This window comes from Nanorana parkeri, unplaced genomic scaffold (assembly GCF_000935625.1).
Source record: "Nanorana parkeri isolate BGI_ZX_2015 unplaced genomic scaffold, ASM93562v1 scaffold4, whole genome shotgun sequence".
In the NCBI taxonomy this organism is placed as follows: Eukaryota; Metazoa; Chordata; class Amphibia; order Anura; family Dicroglossidae; genus Nanorana; species Nanorana parkeri.
The window spans coordinates 2,044,007-2,050,629 of record NW_017306272.1 but is presented as its reverse complement, the minus strand read 5'-3'; the positions used below and the strand labels follow the sequence as shown (position 1 = coordinate 2,050,629).

General features: G+C 42.1%; 1 protein-coding gene across 1 annotated transcript in view; it reads left to right on the top strand.

Moving 5' to 3' along the window:
• Positions 1 to 6,623, top strand: part of OXNAD1 (oxidoreductase NAD binding domain containing 1) — a 56,965-nt gene that overhangs the window by 9,794 nt on the left and 40,548 nt on the right. The gene's annotated exons all lie outside the window — the stretch shown is intronic.

The window sequence follows — 6,623 nt, the reverse complement described above, 5'->3', positions numbered from 1 at the left end:
TTGCTTGTATATTACAGTAGTATGTGCATGTTTCAGGTGAAATTAACCGATTGCTATGATTTGGGGGTGGAAGAATTTTCCCATGGTTCCACTGACATTAGAATTTTAACATCGAGCCAAATTAGGTAGACCAAGCTACACAATCGTGTCAGTATGTGTCCTTTAGTCTAAAGGTGCCCATACACCTTACGATTATCGGACGATAATCGTATGCGATCGACTTTTCGTCTGATAATCGTATGTGTGCATTGCAGTGTCCGACCGACATTACTGTACAATCGTACGACTTTTGACGGTCAAGCATGTTGGAAAACTTTGGTCGATCGTACGATGTTCGCATGGTTGGTGGCGTTTCCGTCCGTCAAAAGTCGTACGATTAACAATGCGCCTGCGCAAACGAAAATTATTGCGGTCAATTACCGCAAGTCGTCCGGGTGTTTTTTTAACTATCGCTGATTTAATCTTTCGATAATCGGGGCAGGATGGGGCTGTCGTACGATTATCCGATCATCGGACGAAAAGTTTCGTCCGATAATCGTAAGGTGTATGGGCACCTTTTAGAGCAATAGAAATGTCTGTAGATTTAAAATGCACTTGTGCAAATCTTTACTGATGCTCTCACGTGTTCTGCTTAACAGATGCTAATAGAGGAAGTGTTGTGTGTATTGTTGCACAGCTGTTCTGTTAAAAAAACAAAAAAACAGCTTGTGCAAGCTTTTGATTGCATGCTGTTCTGTATATATTTATTGCTTATCATTTAATGCAATTTTGGCATGACATTTTTAGCACAATTGTCCGGACAGACACTATCTGCATGGCGTGTACTTGTTCTCCCTTTGCTTGCTGGGATTCCTCCGGGTATTCCAGTTTCCTCCCACATGCTGGTAGGTTAATTGGCTCCTGTCTAAACTGGTCCTAGTATGTGTATGTATGTATGTAGGTGAAATGGGAACTAGGGATGCACTGAAATAGAATTTTGAAACCGAAAATTTAAAATTTGTCGGGTCGAAACCAAAACATTTTTTTTCCAACCTTTCTAAAATGTTTACAATTATTATTTAATTTTCTTTTTATTTAATTTTCTTTTTCTATCTAGGGCCCTAGGGAAGTATTAGGGAGTCTAAACAGGCCCCTGATATTTCCCTTTTAAAATAGATTGAGGGCACTCTCTTTTTTTCTGCAGCCCCAGCACTGGATGAACAGGAATCCTCTATACAGAGTGTTCCTGTTCATTCATAACTTGAGGAGATAGTATGAGTTAGTATGTCCACAATCATAAATGAACAGGAAGTGATGTAGATCCCTTTCTATTCATTCATAACTGGTACATAGTAACTCATACTATGTCCAGTTATTTACAAACATTCAGCGATCAGCTGATCGCTGAATGTTTGTATTCCGCTCTCCATCCTAGACCAGCTGTCACAGGAGGTAGAGCAGGGCAGTGCGGGAGGAGAGCTCCACCTCCTATGACATTACAGAGCTCTCCTCCAATCACCGCTCTCCGTCCTGATACAGGAGGCAGAGCCGGGAGGTGTGGGAGGAGAGCTCGACCTCCTGTAATGATCGCACCGCTCTCCATCCTGATATGGGAGGCCAAGACGGGAGGTTTGGAGGTGAGCTCGGCCTCCTGCAACGCTGTCAGTGTTCTCCTCCCCCACTGCTCGGTATGCTGAAATCTTCTCTCCTCCCCGCTGGGTGGTTGCCGGTGCATCGGAATGCACACAGACCAGCGCCCAGCGGAGAGAAGCTGAAATGCACTGAATTTTCAGCCGCAGTTTCGGCTGTAATGGCACTTTTGGCATTTTGTCAAAAGTACAATTTTTGTCCAAAATGTTTCGGCGCATCTCTAATAGGAACCTTAGATTGTAAGCTCTTTGAGGGCAGGGACTGATGTGAATGTGCAGTATGTAGAATTTTGAATAGTCTAATTTTGTGATGTGTTCTGCCTGGATGAAGTGGTATGTATTCAAAAAGGCAACACGAATAGTCTAACTAAATTTTCGCCAGAGGTGACCAACTTACCAACCATGGAAGGGATTTGGGGGGCTTTGCATATTGCTTTATATTCAGATACTTCTGAAACCTTCCTGAAATATATGATGATGGTGTTGCAGCTAACCTGGTGACATTACACAACTGCAATGCCATCATGATGGTACTAGGGTCTCTCGGAGTCGGAGCAAAGGTACTTTTTCAAACATAGGCCCATTTTTGTTTTAGCAATATCATATGTTATTTCTCATTTAAAATGGCCTTTAGGAGAAGGCCTTCAGTATTTATAGGAAGCATGTCATGTCATTCAGAGCAAACAATGAGCTGAACTTAAAGTGGAGCTGAACTCAAAAAGTGTATATTTGAAGAGTTATAGGAAACTACTATAATTGTGGCTAAGCAGTAGCGTGAAAAATGTACGTTTCTGCTTGAATTCCTTCTAAACAATAACATTGCAGTTGCTGGTATGTGAGTGTGCCTAGGCACGCTTTCACTACAGCCTCATATATGTGAGATCTATGGAACTGCTGCCTCTAACTGTTAGTCTTAGCAGACTTGAAGTGGCATTTGGTGAGTTCACTGCTGTGCTGCTCTCTACTCTGTTTGCTGGAGACTCTGACATGAGTAAGCAAACCCTACATCTTCCAAGATGGCCGCCCCCAAGGTAAGTTTAAACCCCTGTTAAAGCGTTTTGTTTTTTTAAAAACTTTTTGCCTATATCTACTGCTTGATAGCAATAGATATAGGCAAAAAAAAACCGAGGGTTTAGAACCCCTGTAAAGAGCAGCCAGAGCAGCCATCGTTTACCTATAAAAGCGACAAGTGACAAACACAGTGGTTGGTTAGTCACTCCATCCTCTCATGCTCTTCCTAGATTTCTATATTGAATCCCTCCTTCCCAGTCAGACAGTCGTCGTTCCTGATGGCAGTGGGTGGCATAACCTCTACAACGCCCTTTTAAGCTTCAGTAATCACAACTATTATTATTATTATACAGGATTTATATAGAGCCGACAGTTTGCACTGCGCTTTACAATATAAGGAAGACATTACAATACAATTCAAAACAAGATGGTAAGGAGGGCCCTAGGGACAAAAGGGAGTCATAGGCTGCTTAAAATGCCATCTACATCTCTTTAGAAAGCAACAATGTATTTCTCAATATGCATGCATGACTGAAGAAGATGGGGCGCATAAGAGGAACAAGGGATTTGGAATAGACTAACCTATAATCTCTCTGAATGTTCACTAAGCAAAACATAAGGGTATTGTTTCCTTGCTGATACATCCCTTTATACTCGTATACCTGCATACAGTATATTCTGTCCATACAAACACTACAGCTGGAGCTCCCGGGCACCCCAGATACAGGCGTATTTTGCGCTGTATGCCCATACGCTTGTATGGCATGAGCCCTTATGCTCACAGGGAAATGTATGCCCCCTGCTTTGATGCTATAAAGCAGAGAAAGGCACCCTCGGCCAGTTGTGGGGATGCTATAAATCCTATAATGCACCTGCCTCTGGAAGTCATGCCTATGGTTGTCAGAGTCTTGCAAAACCTCACAGGACTTGTAGTTCCACAACAGCTGGAGTTCCAAGGTTGTCTACCCCTGATGTAAAGTTTTAACAAGCCCTTCATTTTGGCATGTGTTTTTTTTGCCTTAGTTTTTAAATAGTCATGCTTTAAATGATTAAACACAAGAGGGCGCTGTTATCTAATGCTACTAAATTGTGACCAAAGCAATCTGTTACCATGCAGAGAGCTGTCAGCAATAATAATAATATCAATGAAAATCTGTAGCTGACTTTTGCAGATATGTTCTTTAAATCAGTGTATAGAGCAAGCTATATAAAATATATCCACACATGGAAAAAGAAGTTATACCAAAAGATTTGAAAATCCACCTCATCTTCAATTTGGGGCAGCACAGTGACGTAGCGGTTAGCGCTTCTACCTTGCAGCACTGGGGGTCCCTGGTTCAAATCCCAAGAGTTTGCATGTTCTCCCTGTGCTTGTATGGGTTTCCTTTGGGCACTCCAGTTTCCTCCCACACTCCAAAGACATGCTGGAAGGTTAATTGGCTCCTGTCTAAATTGGCCCTCTATGTATGTATGTGAGATAGGGACCTTAGATTGTAAGCTCCTTGAGGGCAGGGACTGATGTGAATGCGCATGTAAAGAGTTGCGTAAATTGTCGTCGCTATATAAGTACCTGTAATAAATAATTTTCTAATTTGGGTCATTGAAATGATCAAATCCAAGGACCTTCCGGAGTCGGGCCTGATAATGAGTCTGCAGATTCAATTAATTAAAGAAAAACAATGCCTTCATGTAGTACGACTAATTATAGAGCTTACCGTGAATTGTAGGATTATATTTTGCATCATTTGTAAATGATTCTGTAAAACCTTATGGTCATTGTTAAAAATAAACAACTTTTTAATGTATATTTCTATATTTATGTTTTAATATGTGCCAAGCTGTTTCAATAGCCTGTTTTGCGTCATTGTATTTTAGCTTGTGAATGCATATATGAAACACATGTTTCTCATTAACATACAATTAAAGTCAATGTAGCTAGCTTAAATCCAGCTGTAAAATAAAATGTTATGGTGTGCTTTGTTTCTTTTATTATATTAGGAATGTGTTGATTTTTTTTGGCTATAAGCCTGGCTTTCCTTGCCATTGAAAGTTCAGGTTATTTGCCAGTTGGGCATAATGGAGTCAGAATTGTTAAATGGGCACAGACTACAAATGATCAGTTGGAATTATCAATTCATACACTGAAAACAAATGCTGGTTTTCAGTGCAGCTTAATACAGTATATCCAATACTCCTATGTATACACCTATGGTTTAAAAATAGGGTATAAGAACCCATAGTAACCAGTCATCTTTCATGGTTCTGACCGCTCTATATCAATGAGAGCTGAAATCCGATCTTTTTTTTATGACTTTCTGCACGTAGCTCTGACTTATTAATAACGCGTGCATATTTTGGATCAGCAATAGTTGACAGAGTAGCTGGTAAAGTTGCTGAAACCTGGATTCTGCAGGGTTGCCATAGTCTACTCATAAATTCTCTTTGCCTTGTTTTGGACAGGAGAAATATTAGCAATTAAAGTAAATTTAAAGCCTAAAGCTGGCAATACACTCCGATTCATAAATGATTTACAAATATTTCTGTACCGTAGAAACATTCGAAAATGGCATTTGTACAGCTATACGCTAGATGGCAGTGAGGAGCAAAGGAATTCCTATGCTTTTCAATGCCATCTAGTGGCCATGGGTGTGGAATTTCTATCACCCGACACCCGTGACAAGCAGGGCTATATGTAATGCAGGGAAATCGTATTGTACAATTGATCTTGGGCAGCTGTACAGCCACCCAAGATTACTTGTAAGCAGCCCACTTGTTACTTCCCCCCACTGGTTTTTGGGGTCCCCCCACTCTTCGGGAGGACCTGGGGCCATGGCACATTAGTTCAGGATTAAGAGCGGAGAACGGCCGCGTGATCACTGAGACAGGAGAGCTGTACTTGCAGCCTTCCTGTCTCGGCTGTCACAGGAGATCGAGCACAATGTGCTGGAACTTCTGAATTGGAGGTGACAGGTTTCATAAAGAGAACCTGCCACCTCCGAATGCTATCACACAAGGCTTGTTAGCAATTACGTTATTTTAAATAACAATAATAAAATGGAAAAAAAAATGTAAATTTATACAAATGTAAAAAATAATAAAGTAATTAAAAAAAAGTAAAAGATAAGATAAGCAAGAATAAAAAAAAACTAAAAACTAAAACCAGCCTCTCCGCCCCCGCTATTTGCAAGTGAATAAACGCATGAGGAGGGCATTGTGTGCCTGTGTGCTGAGTGCTGCCCTCATTCCACTGTGTGCCATATTGGGGTAGCCGGGCAGCAGCGCTCTCTAACACACACAATGTGCATTAAAGGGTAAGCTCACTTTCCCGAGTAATTTGGGAAAATGGAATTACCGGCCCAAATCTGCCCCCCGCTATACTTATCTTTCGGCTTCGCGCTCCTTCCCCTCCGCCGGTACGGGTGTACTATCGGATGCACCGATACCGGTATCAAGTACGAGTACTGATATTTTTTTTCGGTACTCGCCGATGCCGAATACAGATCCTGGAAGTCCCATTAAGGAAGCAGGGCAGCATGTAATGACTCACCAACCGGCTTCCTGATTAGCCAGGATGACGTCTCCATGCTCCCTCGAAAAGAGGTGACACCATGCTTCCCGGTAGTCCAGCTTTCCGACCTGGCCAATCTGGAAGCCGAGCCAAGGGTCATTCGGCACCCATCTTCTTGATTGGCCAGGCACCTGGCTCCATGCTTCCTTACCAACTCCCTGGTGACAAGGGAGAATGGAGCTGGCTTCCCGGCCAATCAGAAATCCGGGCGGTGTGTAATGACTCGCCGCCCGGCTTCCTGATATTGGAAGTTCCATAGCAACCAATTAGCCTTTCCCTTTCATTTTCAAAGCTTAACTGTACAAACTGAGAGAGAAACTGATTAGTTAGTATGGGCAACTGTTCCATATTCTGTCTGCTCTAGTTTTGATAAATCCCCCCCCCCCCCCCGCGTTTTTTTTTTAACACTTTTTTCA